The sequence below is a fragment of the Lissotriton vulgaris genome, chromosome 8, assembly GCF_964263255.1.
Source record: "Lissotriton vulgaris chromosome 8, aLisVul1.2, whole genome shotgun sequence".
Taxonomy (NCBI): domain Eukaryota; kingdom Metazoa; phylum Chordata; class Amphibia; order Caudata; family Salamandridae; genus Lissotriton; species Lissotriton vulgaris.
Window position 1 is genome coordinate 373,577,533 of NC_141696.1, and position 17,816 is coordinate 373,595,348.

General features: G+C 43.8%; 1 protein-coding gene across 3 annotated transcripts in view; it reads right to left on the reverse strand.

Moving 5' to 3' along the window:
- The window catches only part of SYTL5 (synaptotagmin like 5), a 1,215,112-nt gene that overhangs the window by 668,183 nt on the left and 529,113 nt on the right, over positions 1–17,816 (reverse strand). The window contains exon 1 of one of the 3 annotated variants that reach the window (XM_086934159.1): positions 15,185–15,388. The exons of 1 other annotated variant lie outside the window; for it this stretch is intronic. The gene's annotated coding sequence lies outside the window, so the exon portion shown is untranslated. Of the gene's footprint in view, positions 1–15,184; positions 15,389–17,816 lie in introns of those variants that run through there. One more of the 3 variants, XM_086934156.1, reaches the window with a different exon arrangement.

Genomic DNA, 17,816 nt, shown 5'->3' on the forward strand with positions numbered 1-17,816 from the left:
ATGCTAAGTACAGATTTTTAGCTTAAGTGTTTTAGGTCATGCCCTTAATTACATCGGTCACAACCCTATGGGAGACCCCCTGTTTTTTCATCTCACTGAGAGCCCTGGTCGTAACCTAAGTATTAGTTCATTCACCCCTCCAAAATTTCTCCTGTTTAGTGTCCCAGTTCAGCCACCCCCGTTGCTCCCTCTAACAGCAATCACATCTACCCGGGTGGGCAAAGGCTCCCCCGACTACGTTTGACATATGAAATGGGATCCATATTTTCTCGAATTTCAGCATTGTGTCCGGCACCAGGGAATTCAGCCTTTCCATAGCTTCGATAGTCCAACCCTAAGTCCACAACATGGCAAGAGTCAGTGGGGTAGATGTTTGCCAATCCTGTGCCACCACAAGGCGGTTGGCTAAAAGTAATGGAGTGAGCAGCCTGGCCATCGAGGGTGAGAGCGGGGACAACCCCACATCATCGATCAGGCTAAGCAGGGCAGACCTAGCTGCATTGGGAGATTCAGACTGGTTATTTTTCTCGCACCCCTATCACCTGAACCTAGAACTGTTGTGTTATTGGGCACCCCCACCACATATGTAGGTATGTCTCTCTCATCCCACAGCCCCTCCAGCAAATGTCAGAAGCATTACCCATGGCCCTGAGGTGAATAGGTGTTATGTACCATTGTAGCATGATTTTGAAGGTATTAACCCTGTGCTGGTGGCACAGAGAATACCTTGTAGCCTGTCTCCATACAAGTGTCCTGCCCCCTTTGGTCAGATCAAGGTTGAAGTCTTCTGCCCAAGTTTGCATGTATGGAAGCTATGGTACTGGGATCTGACTCTATAGCACTCTGTACAGTCGAGATAGCATTCTGATTGTATCTCCCTTTGTGAACATGTCTTCAATTTTTGTGGTGTCACATGTGCCCTGAGCCTACACATCCGGTTTTCCTGCCCAATGTAAGAGTTGTGTGATTCTGGATAGGTCTCTTGGACCAAGTTAAAAATCATTGCCACACTGGTCTCGAGTCTTGGGTAACCCCCTGAGCGTAGCTGACCCAGGCAGAGCATTTTCTCTTCACGCCACAACCAGTAAAGTTTGTCCATTATCTCTGGAGGAAAATACAGGTTCCCAGAAATAGGGTTCAAGGGAGAGGGTAATCTCATTCATCCTCTAGTCCTTTGACCAGTAGTTCAAAGTCCCTCTCGTGGACCATCTCAGTGTGAGGGTAGATGCTCTGCCATGCAGAGGGACCCAGAGAAGGTGGTGGAGGGGTACTGGGTTTTATTCTTTCTCCATCCTGCAGCAGGGCTCACCTCTGCATCCCGAGACCAACGTATGAAAGCCAAGGAGATCTGGGCCGTGATGACATATTGTTCTACATCAGAAACTCCGACCCCCACTCCTATGGCCTCATCCGCAGGGATCATTCCCACATCTTCCTGTTGATATGTTTTAAGGTATCTGGGGGGACCAGGGACTGGGGTAGCGGGGAAGAACGATAAAGATATAGCAGTTTCGGCAGAAAATTAATCTTTACATAGTTTATCCTGCCCACCAAGGAGGTCTCAAATCTACCCCATCTATGTAAATATTTGAAAAAGACATCCAGAAGGGGCAGGATGTTGCTTGTGAACACCTTCTGGACAGAAGGTGGAATCATCTCTCTCAAGTATTGGATCCCTCTCTGTGACCACTGCAACATATGTGCCGCCATAATCCTCTCAAGGGTTCACTTGCTCCCACCTATTACCATGGCCATTTACTTTTTACAGTTCATACGGAACCCCACCACTTGGTAAAAGTGCTCCAGCTCTTCTAAGAGGGCAGGCATTGCCCTCACATGATTAGTCAGGAAACATAAAACGTCATCTGGAAAGAGTGCTATTTTTACTGGTCTGTTTGGTCAGTAAAATGAGTAGGTCAGTAAGCCAGTAATCAAAGGTTAGCCATAACCCTATGGTGTGGGGTTCCATGGCGAGGGAGAAAATCAGGGGTAAGATGGGCAGTCTTATTGCATACCCCTTGTTAGAGGGGTCGACTCAGAAAGGCAGGAGTGCATCCAGATTTTTGTTGAGGGTCCGGCATAGGTGGCTAGTTTAAAAGCCTTCATGTGTGGTCCCAGGGATGTCTTATCAAGGATCTTTGAGAGAAATGTCCAGTCAACATGGTCTGAGGCTTTCTCTGCTTCAAGTGAGTGAAAAAGTACTTCCATGTCAGTAACGTTGCATTGTCGACCACGTTGAGGACCATTCTAATATTATCTCCTATTGTCTATTTCTTTCATAACCTGCCTGGTACAATGATACCAACCATGAAAAGACCTCCCTCAAGTAACAAGCCCACATTTTTAAAAAAAGTTTTACATCTCTATTCAAAAGTGTAATCAGATGGTATGATCCACCCAGTCAGGGATCTCTGTCCGGCTTAAGTATCAGAGTGAGGAAGGATTCCATCATTGTGGGGGTTACCTCTTGAGTATCCAGGAAGGAGCTAAAACCTTCTATCAAATGTGCGGAAACAGGCCAGCAAAGGTTTTGTAAAAGGAATCTGGGAAACCGCCTGGGTCAGGGGACTTGTTATTTGGTAGGAATTTGGTAGCCAGAAGAATTTCCTCCTCTGTTATCGCCTTTTCCAAGTTCTCCCTAATGTCCGGGTCGAGGTCTGACATAGAGACCTTCTCTAAATTATCATCTTGTGCGTCCTCTGGACAATGGTCCCAGATGTAGAGCATGGAGTAGTAATCCGTAAACGTCTCCAGGATCCCTCAATCAGTTGATTGGAGGAACCCTGTGAGTCTAACACAGTTTGGATGTGGTTCCACATTCTAGAATTTGTGTGTCTCCTCTAACAGTTTGTGTGCAAAATCTTTGACACGGACAGCTTCTAGCTCTCCTCTGGCTCTACTCAGGAACCGCTGGGTTTCAATACAAAGTTTAGGCTTAAGTCTGTTTCTAGCTTAGCTATTTCAGCTTCTAACTGGGTCTGGGCGAGCCGTAAGAAAACGGAGGTGTGCCTAACAAATTCTTTACCTATGACTGCCATAGCAGCATCATTCAGGATGGCCCACAACAACTATTCCATCTCATTTTCATGAAAATAGTTTGTTACCACCTCTCTATTTTCTCCTGTAGGACTGCATCCCGGAATACTATTTCATTCATTGACGACAATTTAAGAGAAAGATCATCCAAGGGCACTATGTTCATTGACATAGTGACTTGGGTATGATCTGAGAGCTCCTGTGTACTTTTGTCAACGAGTCCACCCAGGGGAGAACCATTGGAGAGACGAAGATGTAGCCAATCCAGAAAAAGGACCGGTGTACATGAGAGAAGCTTGTGTAATCTCCTTCCCCATTATCAAATATCATGAGCTGCCTCTTTGTGTGGCTAGCAAATGAGTCTTGCAAAGAACAGCAATGAAAATTCTCTTCATAGATAGCCATTGTGAAACTGACTTCCTCTTGACAGGGGAACTGACGCCCTGAACATTCAATGTAGCTAGTGTCAACGTCTGTACAGTGGATTCTGTAGGTATAGGCAGAGCAGACGTGGTCATTGCACTTGATTGTCTCGCTCTAGGTGCAGGATAGGGTCTAAGGAAGCTACACTCAGTGCTGTACTACAGTCTAGTGATAAGCAATCTGCTCCTAGGAAAATAAAGAATATAACAACAACAATCATTAAACTAAAGAAAGACAACATAATGGATACAAGCCAATGAGCCCTTCTGCTTTGACCCGGTGACCCTTCTGTACTTTTACATCCTTCTGCTCCCCTCTTGGTGACCCTGTCTATGGAGTGTCGTAAAATGGCCCGCCCAGCAAAAGTCTACTCAGGCTTTCTTTGGTCATAGCGGGTCAGGTGATCAGGGAGTGCAGCTATTTCCCTCTTGAGGAAAGGGGGGGGGGACTCTTGTTTTTTTGCAAGCTTCACGTCTTCTCTCTTCCTTGTTTGCCATCTTCTCCACCCTGAGCAAAACCAATCCAACTGTTCATCCATGAGACAGGGATCTTCATCCAGGCCAAACAGCGCAACAGCCTCTTCATGTGTAGTAATCCGGGGTGGCTTTTCCTTGTATATAGCAGTAGTGTCAGTAATACTCACTGTTAGGGGATTTTGTGGTCCCGAAAGCAGTCAAAGGCTAGTTTAGGTTGAGCCTAGCAGAGCGCATGTGCTGCTCTGTGAGGCATGGTGTATTCAGTACATGGGCTTCAAGTTAGCCCATCGCTTGTCATTGGCTGTTCCAGGTGTCTTTCTAAATTCCTTACTTTTGATTGGTAAATTGTGCTCATTCGTCCCTCTTTTTGGTCTGTCATTCCGTCCCATAGCGACTGGCAATGTTATAGGGCTCATTTCACTTCAGTCCATTTCAGTCTGTATCACGCACTATTTGTTCCGATTGCCTGCCTCGTGTTCTGGAAATGTTGCAAACGTGAGCAACTGATCAGTGTTGCTGCTTTCCCCTCCCACCCACTGTTTCTCTGTGTGGTCTCCCCTTGGCACCTTAGCTTTCACTCATGATCTGCAGAGTCTGTGTCACTGAAGATCGAGTTGAGCAGTCGCAAAGTTAGAATGTTAGAAATTTGACTTTACTTGCTAACTCCCTTTCACCCAATCTTTTGTTTTTAGCATTATGTTTCACTTGCTCGGAGTTATGTTGCTCTGTTTCAGTTAACAGGGCTGTAAATCTTGTTCTTTATCTGGTCACAAATGTGGTAGCTGTGTCTCTGTTCCCAGTGATAATTTCTATTTCTTAGTCCTCTATGTAGTGAAGCAGCTGCATCTCTGTTCCCAGTTCTAATTCCTCATTCTTAGCCCTCAAGGCAGTGCTGCAGATGCTTCTCTGGTCCCAGTGGTAATTCCTCATTCTAAATCCTCTAGGCAGTGCTGCAGCTGTCTCTTTTAATATGTCCACCACACTGCAAAACCAAACCACACAGATAAAAGACATTGTCATTTGCAAAGCCAATTGCTCTAACTCTGACAAATGCAAGACCTATTGTATTGCAAATGCTTGTTAGTGATATACGTTTGGCCATGGTCAGGGCAGACACATCTTAAAATAGCACTGGAAACAAACTTCAAAACACGATCAGTTCCACCCATCTTGCCACTATGATGATTTCCTCCTTTCGGCTGAAAAAGTTGATTTGTGTTAAGACATCCGGTGTCAGCTTGTTTGTCAGTTGGCATGTATTATAGATTCTATGAGTGTGATCAGGTTATATTGGCATGCTAGGAATGTCTTGCAATATAGATCAGAACAAATCCTGAACATATTTCATAGATTCACATGCATGAGATAAGTGGGAGTGGTTGCACAAGGTGTATGTACACCATAGGTACTCACAAATGTTTGCTCAGGGGGCATAAAGTAAGGTCTGTGATGTGATGGAGGGCCACACTGATGCCTGTAGGGTGGTGGCGGGGGGTCTGGGATTGTGTAAGGAGGTGGTCTAAAGACATGTTAAATACAAATGCAAGCATTTATTTACAGTTTAATAAATGCTTCCCTGTATTTTTAACATTTTTTCTGAATATTAGTGCTCAGCAACTAAACAGATGCTCGAACTGCTGTTCACCATGGGGTTGCATGTAAAGGTCAAGAGGGCCTCAAGCGGCCTCCGGTCCGTACTTTGAGTATCACTGGTGTACACAATTACTACAGCTTTTCACTCAGAGGCCCGCAGGAACCACGGCTAAAGCACTGACAAGGATCCATCATGGTAGGAAGTGCATAGACACCACTGTAATCTTAATTTCATTCTGTGTGTCCAGGCCATGACATTATCCGAAAGGACTTTTCTTACAGTTCACAAAGTAAGATCTCACTGAAATAACATTCATTCATTTACGTATTTTTCTAGCGAACTGCTTTTGTTCACTTCATAACACTATTGTTGAACATGAAGAAAAGGAAAATGTGAAGAAAATCGAATCGGTGAAGAATATCTTTTATATACAAGGGGCTATCAGCCTGATTCATCATACTCCCGTTTTGCGAGCCCCTAATAGCGATTCATAGCGAATCGCTATTAAGGACTCGCAAAACGGGATTCATGTAGGAATATGCAAATAAAATGCGATTCCTAATAATTCCTTATTTGCGATTAGCAAATTGCTAATCGCAAATAAGGAATAACTCCCCATTCATTCCTATGGGCCAAAAAACCCATAGGAATGAATGGGGAGTATTCCTTATTTGCGATTAGCAATTAGCTAATCACAAATAAGATAGCGATTGAAAGGGTGCCAGGGGTGTCCAAAGGACACCCTGTAGCACCCCTTAAATGCTAATATGAACAGGGGTTGCGCACACACATGTCCAAAGGACATGTGTGTGTGCAACATGCAACTCAGAAAAATGCTTTTAAAAGCATTTTTCTGAGTTATCCCTATTTACCACGAGGTTTGACCTCGCGGTAAATAGCGGCCCGAAATTGCGATTTCGCAATTTTTTAATGGATGATGAATTGCATTAAGGAATCTTAAATAGAGATTCCTTAAATGTAATCCATCGCAAATTTGCGAAAACGCAATTACCGATTTTTGCATTTGGGATGATGAATCCCAAATGCAAAAATCTCACTCGCAAAGGGCCAGATTCTCAGAATCTGGCCCTTTGCGGGCCGAATTCAGCTACATGAATTAGGCTGCATATTCCTGTTTAAAACTTTTCTGAAATGCAGCAGCGGCCTGTTTCCTAGAAACATAGTTGTAAAGCAGGAAGTTGGGTCCAAGTGTTCTCAGTCAGGTAGGGTGAAGTGCATATCAGATTACACGCTTTCACTTTCTTTTGAAGATCTTTAAGGATGTTGGTTACTTTACAAAATACAGTGTCACTGTCTCCTCCCACAGGTAGACATGTCATCCCAAAATTCTCTCCCTTCCCATTGCACCTTAACCCACCATCTCGCAATGCTTGTCACATCTTGTATTTTAACAGGATATGCCATCTTGTTGTTAAATATGAGATCACACCCTCCCAATCTTACGGACTAAGATATGCCCCTGAAGGAAACTTGTGCCAGAAGCAGTTTTCCAGGTGTAATCCAGGTAAAGCCCTTTTACTAGGCTATATATATATATATATATATATATATATATATAGGAAACGCGCCAAATCCGCCGCAAAACAGAAAAAAGCCTTGGTACAACAAGAAGAACAAAAAGCAGTAACCATGGCCAGTACCATCACTAATCTATCCAACCTGACATTAACGACCGCTGAGCAACAAATACTGTCTTTGGGCTTAAACTACTGCCCAGAAAGCTCATTCAACTATACCAACACAAGAGCGAACGTGTTTCTTTTTATCAGGAAATTAAAACTCAAGAAATTCTTCGCTATTAAATACAATCCCAAAGACACCAACAGCAGGGATCAGGATGAAACTGCGAGAGATGCTCCCTTGGTAGCAGCCAGTGATGCCAGAACTTTATTAACTTTATGTGATTTGGGAACAGGATTTCCCATCTCCAGCAACAATCAATCAAATGACTTACCAGATACCCAAAACCAACTTCGTGCTATCAACATTGCACAAAAAGGAGCCAGGGAAAGTCCCTTTAAAGTGAAGAGCAAGTTTGTCCCCTTCATGCCGAAAGACGCGGTAGACATTTTTCATGAGTGTGTGGTGGAAGATCTAAAAACACTCAACAGGCGTATACAAAGACAGAAATATGCCACCAAAAAAAACTTTCGATCCGTTCAATATGACCGATTAATGGACAAACTCAGCAAGAATCAAGACATAGTAATCAATTCATCTGACAAAGGAGGCAACATCGTCCTTTGGCAAAAGCAGGAATATATGACAGAAGGAATGAGACAATTGGGCGATAGCAACTGCTGTGTCAGAAGCAGTGGCTTGGAATATAAACGGGCCCGTGACACTTTGAAACGAATGCTAATGTCATACAAGCGGGATAATTTGATCTCGTCTGAGGAGTGTGCATTTTTGCATGTAGAAATCCCTGTGATGCTGCACCTATATTTGATTCCTAAGGTGCACAAAATGAGACAACCCACCCCCAGCAGACCCATCATCGCTGCAATAAGGAGCATGGGCGAGAATGTCTCCCGTTATATTGATTACTTCTTGCAAAGTCATGTCCAAGGTCTTGCCAGCTACATCAAAGACACCAGTGATTTTCTGTCCAAACTTGGCACAATACAATGGGAGACTAACTGGTGTATAATAACACTAGATTTCGATTCATTGTATACCTGTATCGAACACTGTAAGGGTATTGAAGCCATTAGACACTACTTGGGACACAAATCTTGTGAATACTATGGCCACAATCGAACACTGTGTGACCTAGTGATGTGGTGCCTTAATAACAACTTTTTTATGTATGGCAAGGATCTCTGGAAACAAATCAGGGGTGTGGCGATGGGATCCTGCTTCTCCCCCAGCTATGCGTGTTTACACGTAGGCTGGTGGGAGGAGCGGGATCTCATTGCAACACCGGGTTTCAGCAATGTCAAACATTGGATGCGATTCATCGATGACATTTTCTGTATATAGAAGGGTGATATCTCCAGCGCATACCAGTTTGTCAAAGCTCTCAACACCAATAACAGTAATTTATTTTTTACATCCAATATAAGCAGACAATCAGCCCAATTTCTAGATGTCCAAATCGATATTAAAGGAGTCAACATCATTATATCGCAAACCCACGGCCGGCAATAGTATATTGCACGCCAGCAGTGGACACCCCCGACATGTAATCGATAGTATACCTCTGGGGGAACTTTTGCGGTTGAAAAGAATCTGCAGTAGTACTGAAAAATTTGATGAGGGAGCAACCTTGAAGTTGAAGCGTTTGAGGGCTAGGGGCTACAGTGAGTCAACTCTTTCCAAAGCAATAATTAAAACTAAGGAAAGATCAAGAGAATCTCTCCTCATGCCCAAGCCAGCTGAAGCCGACAGTGGTCACCAATCCCCTAGGCTGATCATCACTTTCAGTCAGCAACAACGCCAGATCAAATCCATCATTAATAGACACTGGTTCATTCTCAAAACAGACGGTGTATTGTGCTCGAGAGTTCCCGACAGACCAATCATTACCTTCAGAAGAGCCTTTAGCATGCATAGCAAACTGGTGAAGCTGAGTCCAAAGCTGGTCAGCGGCAGTGACTGGCTCAACAGGAAAGGCTTTTATAAATGCAGTTCTTGCCGTGCGTGCAAGTTTGGGCAAAACACCACGCACTATGTCAGTCCTTTTTCTGGCACAAAAATTGCAATTAAGGGCAATTTCAGCTGCCGTACGGAGTTTGCTGTGTATGTCCTCACGTGCACCTGCGGCTTGTGCTATGTGGGAAGCAGGTGCATGTGAGGATACGGCAGCATCTCCGGGCAGTTGTAAATCACGACCCAGCCTACCCCGTGGCACGGCATTTTAATTCAGTGCACGACAGGGACCTGTCGTGCTTGAGTTATTATGTCATAGATGCAGTGCCCTTAAAAAGAAGGGGTGGAGATAGGGACAAAATGTTGAGAAAGTTAGAAACTCAGTATATCATCGCGTTGGACAGCAAACAGCCTTATGGGCTGAATGCGACTGAAGATCTCCACAACTTTCTGTAAATATCCCTTTATTTGTCAACTTGTAGTTCACAGTTGGTTTATATCAATTTTTATAAGTCCTGGTCCACCTATTATGTATTTTAGAGCCAAATTGTTAATCTGTGCTTATTATTAACAACCCATAAAGCATCACATAGGTACATATGGAGGTTGTATTATGAAACCAACACACCTGATTAAGTACTGTATGTGTCAATGGATTCCTATCTCTCTTTTTGTAAATTTTGTACATAGTTCGTTAATTATATACTTTGCATCAGCTTTTATTTTTTCACATTGTTTTCCCTTTTTTGTTTTCTCACTCATTAGTATGCACATGTACAGAAAAGCACATATACTTTGGTTTTTAAGTATATAAATTGTAATTAGGTCTTAGTATTTATGATGTATATAATTCATGAATTTTGAATTTTTAATAAATATTTAGGACATGAGCTTGTGGGTATCAGGGTGGTATGCCACCACATATATTAAATGTCACATGATTTGAGCGGTCCAGGGCTGGAACAATTTTAATCCGATTGTTACTCCATATCAACCAGCACTAGTCACTTTATATACCGAACGGTATATGCATTCATGTAGCAAAGATAAAGCACTAGTCACTTTATTAGCCTTATGGGTATCTGCATTCATGCAGTTATGATAATTGTTGAGGACGTCAATGAGATTTGCGCAATCTTTTAAATGGAATTTCATTCATTATAAAATTACAAGACGGATTGTAGTTTTGAAAACAAGATTGATTTGTTTCATAACTTGCATTGGTTTCAGGCAAAAAGTCCTTTTTCAACTGAACACAACGTGAAATATCGTCTGTTTTTGTATTCCATTTGCAATTTGTACCTTTTCTATGCCCATGGTCAATGGTCATGTGATGCACGTTAGGAGGTGTGGCCCATAGGAGGGGTCAGGGAATCATAGCATTTAAAAATAACAGGCTGACCGATTAACCGGTGTGTGATCAAGAGTATACGTTACTCGAAACGCGTCGCCAAAAAGGTTGTAAATAAAAACGAAACATCTTGCCTGAAGCCGTGGGGTCTGTCTCCTTCTTTCGCCATGCCGTGCGGTGTGGAGGTTTGAGGATTTCCTTTGAATATATATATATATATATATATATACACATATCGAACACAATCTCGAATTCCTCATTTACAAATGGTCGGGCACAGACTCCAAAATTTAAAAGGTGTTTTTTTTTCTGTGACATGTCCATATGACACATTTTGGCCGCCGTCTGCAGCCTGGATCACATGACATATATTATATATATATATATATATATATATATATATATATATATACACACACATGCACACATTCACATATATACTGGTGCGAAATAAAAATTAAGAACTACACTTGTTAACTTGTCTGTTTTACTCCACAAGAAAAAAAAATTCCCCCTTGTGTAACCCCTTCCTCAACACCCCACCAATTTCGGGGTGCTCCCTTTACCGCCTCACCATGGAAAGGTATTGTACCTTGACAGTAGTAAATTTCTGATCAGTTGGCGTAAATCTCTGTCCATTTGCAAGGTAGTTGATCAGTAAAGGGTTTGTGACTACCCAGAGAGGTGTAAGTTTGTGAATGTGCAAAAACTTTCAAGGAATTTCCGACCTGGAACACCCAATTCCCACCCCGTGGAGGAGATTTACTCACACACAAACGTCCGTGTGAGTAAATAATTTTACAAGGCAAAACCTACATTTGTGAATTACAAAAGTCGCTTTGCACTGACAAAAAAGTCTGCTTGTTTCCTGCACTTAAACGTACAACTTCAAAATGGCTAATGTTTGCACATAACTAGTTTCTAGTAACCAAGGAGGGAACAGGGCCAAGTCACAGTTGTCTGTCAGAACATTGATAACAAAAATATAACCTGCCATAATTATTTTGGCCTAACTATTGTTAGCAACAATATTGCCGAACAGGGTGTAGATTAACATGCATCACAACAACAGCCCTTTGTTCTGCTTCAGTAAGATACCTACTTGTACTGAAAATCATCAGGTGCGCTATTTAGTGGCACCCTGTTGTAGCACTTGCAATCCACTGCTTGGGCCCTTTGTATTTAACTTTCTCAAATTAGCACCTTCTTAGATCTGTGCCCCATCACTGGGGTCAAATGTCATGTTGTGTTACTTCCTGTTAAGTCCTCAGGGACCATGGGTCATATGATTTCACTTATGATGCCTCTGTTTTGTTGAAATATTGACATTTTTTAGGCAACCACTTTTCTTCAGTGTTCATTCTCACTCCCATAAGCATTAATAACAATTACTCGAAAAGTGATTTGGCAGCTACACTTAATCTGCACTTTGCAACAATCAGAACAGCAAAACTACAAAGATGTTCAACTTTATACAATGTGAGAAGTATCCTTTCTGTTACTTCTGGGAATATCACACTTCATTGTCATTGATGCATTTATTTACATTTCTGTTGTACTTCTTATTTATTTACTCTCCTTGAAGGTCTCCTCTGCTCAACCACTACCTCAAAAATGCTTCAAACACAGCCTGCACCTCCTCACGATTGGGACGCCCAGTATCTACCTGAAGCGTAACCCCAGAAAGCCAGAATGCCTGTAATCTGGCAAGAATGACAGTCGAGAAATAGTACCAACCTGGCCCAATTACATGAACTTTGATGACTTTGAACCTCACCCGATTTCACCGAATGCTAAGTAGTTTGGATTAATCCCAGGCCCGGACTGGCCGTTGCTGGCACCGGGCAATCCCCCGGTCGGCCGCATGGGTGGGGGCCGGTTTTGGGCCCCAGGGGGCCGTTTTTGTTACAGGGCCGTTTTTTGCAGCATAGCTGCAAAAACGGCCCTGTAACAAAATCGGCCGAAAACCGGCCCTGGCAATGAGTGCGGTCGCACCCCCAACCCCCCCCCTGGGGGAGGGGGGGCCGGCCGAGCACTTTGCCAGGGCCGGTTTCGGTTCCCAGTCCGGCCCTGATTAATCCTGAACACCAACCTCACACTCATGAAACAAATTTCCAGTAAAACACTAACAGTCTGTTACCAGCTCCATCTTCTAAAGAAAGTGAAACTGTTTCTTCCAGAAAGTGACTTCAGAACTGCAGTTCAAGGCCTCGCACCCACCTATCAGGATGGTGGTAATGCCCAGCTATATGGCCTCCGAGACTCCACATTGCGCCTCCGCCCCTTTAAGGGCATTCATCACACTGCAGCGTCTCTCATGCAGGACCTGGGGAAATGATCAAATCACCCCTATACTTACAGAACTCCATTTGCATCCCTTGACTCCCCAAACCATCTTCAAGGCCAGCTGCATCATTTACAAAGCCATCCTGAACCATAACCCTCTTTCGTGGCAGGCAAGCTCACTGCCTCTAGTGGGTCTCAGCCAGGCCCGGTCCGTGCAGGGCGTTATACCGGGGCGGTGACATCAGGAGGGGGAGGGGCAGGGTGGGGGGGTTTAAAATGCGGAATATGGACCATTACTGGTAAGTAACGAAAAAAATGAATAAAACAAATTTTGTTGTCCGCGCTGCATCGACAAAGGTGATGCAGCGTAGGCAACGAAATTCTTTTTTTTTCTTTTCGTTACTTACCTGTAATGGTGCATATTCCGCATTTTAAAACCCCCCACCCTGCCCCTCCCCCGCCAGACGTCACCGCCCCGTATAACGCCCTGCACAGGCCGGGCCTGGTCTCAGCACACCCACAGCCAGGACACCATAAGACTGGAGTCTAAGAAGTGTAAAAAAACTGAAAAACAAGGCAGAAGCCTTTTTTCCATCTATGCAGTCAGGATCTGAAACAACATACATGAATCCATCAAGACTGCCGAAAGCTGGTCAAATCATGAAAACCACATCATAATACAGTTAGAGTATCCTTATGCTCCTACAACACAGCTACATTTCCTATCACTCGTTGTCTGAATTTTTGCCCTTGGCCCTGTAAAGACCCCCTCTTCTTTTTGGCTAGCTCAGTGCATTACACATAAAACATACACACATACATACCCATACATTTATAGTTCATAAATATTTGAACCCAATCTTTTTATTTGCTTTTTGGGTTTACAAAATACAGTGGAATTCCTATACATTTCTCTTTTTTTATTTTTTATTTTGAACGCATTATTTCTTCAGACCAGTTACACCATATAATGAAATGCACTCAGGAACCCAGAAAAGGCACTGGATTTTCACAAATAGACAAAAACCCCTGAACCTTCTGAAACCTAGAATTTCCCAGCTCCTGTGCAATCATTGCTCGTAAATCGGACTGTCCCTGCTGAAATCCAATCTGCGACAGCGTAATGACGCTTGTCTTTTTATCACGCCGTTGCATTACTGAGTCAGAACTATCTCAGTGTATTCCGTTTTGTGATTGGTTGCTGCTGTAATATCCATTTAACAGCCTCTCCTTACTTCTTGTCTCATATCACCCAACAAGGAAAAAGGCCCGCACGTGGCAAATCTAACTTTTGCAGAGATTTACGCTCTCCCACGACAACCACCGGGTGGTTTCACAAATTTACATTAATCCCAGTGATAGGACAAATGCCACAGGGGGAATTACCCCCGAGGAGAAATATATATATATACAGTTATCTAAATACACAGTCCCATGCCTTTTTGCAGCAAATTACCACCGCGACACAATTTATCGCCGGGCAATACAATTTATAGCCAGGCGGTAAAAATACTGCTGGCCAAAGACGTTTTTCAATTGCTGGGCAACAGACAGGACAACGGTGGAACAAAACGTGTGCGCTTCTTTATGGCGTGCACAGTGACCACGCTGAAACAAAGGTTGATGTTACCGAAATTGGCTGTCATTTTTATCCATTTCATTTTTGGTAATAGATTCAGTAATGTTCTTGAATATTTGGGCCTGTAAGCGTGTCTGTTAGAGATAATATAAATAATAGACTGTGATACGAATTTTATCACAGGCATGTTAGCTTTTATGAGGGGGGTCCCCCCGGCTGTAATGGTTGGGTATGTAGTTAAAACAAATTAGCACCCGCCGTATTCACACTGCCCCTTCCAAAACACAGGCCTTCACGTGCCCCCACACTTCGAAGACTGACAGACTTACTGCCTAGTGCTCAAACACTGAATGCTGGTAGTTAACACTTACGGTGGCTGCTAAGACCTGGGAGTAAATTTAGCTTTACTCGCTGCTGAGCCCAAGCTTGTCACATACATATGCTAGGCAGTATTCAAGAGACTTCATGACATCACTATCAGTACATACTGGCCGATAAAATTGATGATTTCTGGTCAAAGGGGCTGCGCGACACACCTGTTTGAGAAAGCAGGAAATAGAAACTCCAGCCACATGCTCTTGTTAACCAATCATTCAGGAAAAACACAAACTAAGTAAAACGACAGAAGAAAAAGCACTTTATGGAACTCCAGACACCGATCAAAAACCACATTGTCAATACTGAATAGCCCCCACCCATGTCTCCTTCGTAAATTACTTTTTTTTCCTCACAGTGCTCGCAGGGGGCACGTCGCACCTGAGACAAACATGAACGCGGTGGTCACAGAGCCCGAGCTGGCGCGAGAAATGTAAAGAAAACGTACGTACCTGGTCTGGAACGGGAAGGGAAATGCCGCATTGTGTTCACCCTACTATTCCCTGTCCGTGTTACGGGACCAGCGGGTCCCGAAAGCCCTGACTTGGAACCTGACAAACCAGCTCCGGCGCCCCAGAGATGTGTTGACTCGCTGCCCACACCCAGCAGCGCGGTGGAATGTTTCCCTGCCCTTCGGTCGCAGTCAGTCAGCTGGCAGGCGGCGCTAGCAGGAAGCGCCCGCAGCAGCGACTGAGCAGCAAAGGCGACATGCCGCGCGATGCCCAGCCTCTACGTGTAGTACAAGCAGGAGGCTTCCTTGGAAAGTCGCATTTGGCAAACTTTCAAGGTAGCAACTTTCCGAGTTCCTTATAAAATAATGTTTCTCGAAACACATCCGGTTCCTTAATGATGTGTAAAAGATGACAACATTACATATAAAGGACTACTTTACGAGTGTTTTCGAGTCTGCATGTGCCAATAATGGACAAAAAACTTATTGGACACGAAAGGAAAGAGAGACACGTAGCTAACGGCCCCTGGAGCAGCGGCACTTAAGATTGGTACAGCGTCCACCTTCTCTTGAGGGTGGATTTATACAATGTGGGGCAGATTTACAAGCCCCTTGCACCACTTTTGCATCACTTTTAACATGGAAAAAGTGACGCAAAAGTGGCGCAAGGGGCTTGTAAATCTGCCCCTACTTGTTTGGTGAAAACCTCCAAACACACAGAAATATTTGCACTTATTTTGTCACGTTTAAGACGGGTGACGGCATATCTCACTTCTAATATATCTTACTTACCATTCAGGCACTTTATCTGGAAGTTGACCAGCAAACGAGAGGGCTTGGCCCTTATTGCATATAGATTTACAGATCTGTATCTGTTAATAACTGGGTTGTTCAGAATCTCAAATTTTCTGTTCTTACAGCTACCCTTTTACATTAACACCCTTGGTAACAACCACCACTTTCATGCACTAGTCATCGTCTGGCCCTTTCCTGGCCATCCCAACCAGACAGAACTGAGAGAAATCCCATGTCTGGCGTGGGTTTGCGTGGATCTGCGCCAGGTAATGGAGATGGTGCTTAGAAATGCAGAGCAGTGCCTGCAATTCTACGGAAATGTAAAGAAAGTGGTCAAGGAGGGGTAGAAAGACATTCAAAGCACACCATTCCCCCACATCTTTTGGTCTCAAGAAACCTAGGGCCCGATTTTCCAAGGTAAAGTTAGACGTTTGGTCTAAGTTTAGACCAAATATCTAACTTCACTACTTTTTGGTATTCACAAAGGTAAGTTACGAGTACTATCTTAATGACTGTGGACTTTCCGCACTCAGGGAGGAGTTTCCACACTCGGGGCAGAATCTCCACACTCGACGCAGAGGTCAGATTCCATCTCGAGTGGGCTGATTCCATCCGTGTAAGGAAACTCCGCCATGAGTGCGGAAACTCGGCAGTCATAAAGATACGACTCACAATTTACTTGTGAATGCTGAAAAGTAGTAAAGTTAGATTTTTGGTCTAAACTTAGACCAAAAGTCTAACTTTACCTTTGTGAATCAGGCCCCTGGTTGGGAGGCACATCTAACACTTCTATCAGCTCACTGGAGACTGGGACAAGGTTAGAGAGGACCTGGAAGTGGCACCCTTCCCACAGGACATCATAGCCAGGGCTTAATTTATAGTAGAATAAATTCTGGTGCCCAAGGTCTGCTCAGAAGCCTATGTCTGGCACAGGCACACCGAATACCAAGGTTACAAAAACCAGAATCCACCTCATACTTCTTTAACCAACTACCAGACACTCCCTGCCCCTTTATACCCATCTTGTAGGTTCCTGCTTTCTCCCTTTGTGACAGTGTTTCAGTTTTTCCCTATCTCCTCTTTTTCACCACTGCGCATTTCCTTCTCTTGCACTCTGGAAATATCTGATGAGGAAAAAGTGAAGGTTCACAGTGCTGGTGGGCCCCCACTGACAACCACCAGCTCAACTTAAGGGCTGATTATAGCACCTGAAAACAAGTTTTTTTTGTGCTACTGTGCTGTAACATCAGTGAATAGCCAGATTTCAGATGAGGAAGTCACTCTAATGATATGCAATGGAAGCCTATGACAATGAATGAATATTAGCTCTGTGGCAAAAGGTAATGTCAACCCACTGGATATGGAAGTCTGGTTATAAAATGAATTAATCCCTCTCCACTTTGTCACTTGGCAAAAAAGGACCTTTTCCACCCGAGAACTGTCTCTGGGAGGCAGGTCAAGGTCTAGGCATATCACCCTGCTTGTAGATACCCCTCAGTGGCCACTTTCTTCAAGGTATATTGGGTACCCAGCAAAAGGCTAGTTTAATTCTGGGTGGGGTATAACCTGTCACTGTTGGCAAGGCTTACTTCCAGCATCAACAAGGAATTGGACCATGTTTGCATTGTACATTTTTGTGTTTTGGGATGTCTTGATGCAAATGAGACGTGGTTATCCCGCTCTTCCAATGGTGTTCCCTTGGCAGAGGATCCCACTAATGGCAGTTTCTGCCACTATCTGTCACATATACTTTTATACTTGGTACCCTCAGATGGGCACTCGGGGCATGAGAGCCTTTCCTACATTCTTCTGCACTGGCATTTCTTAAATTACATATT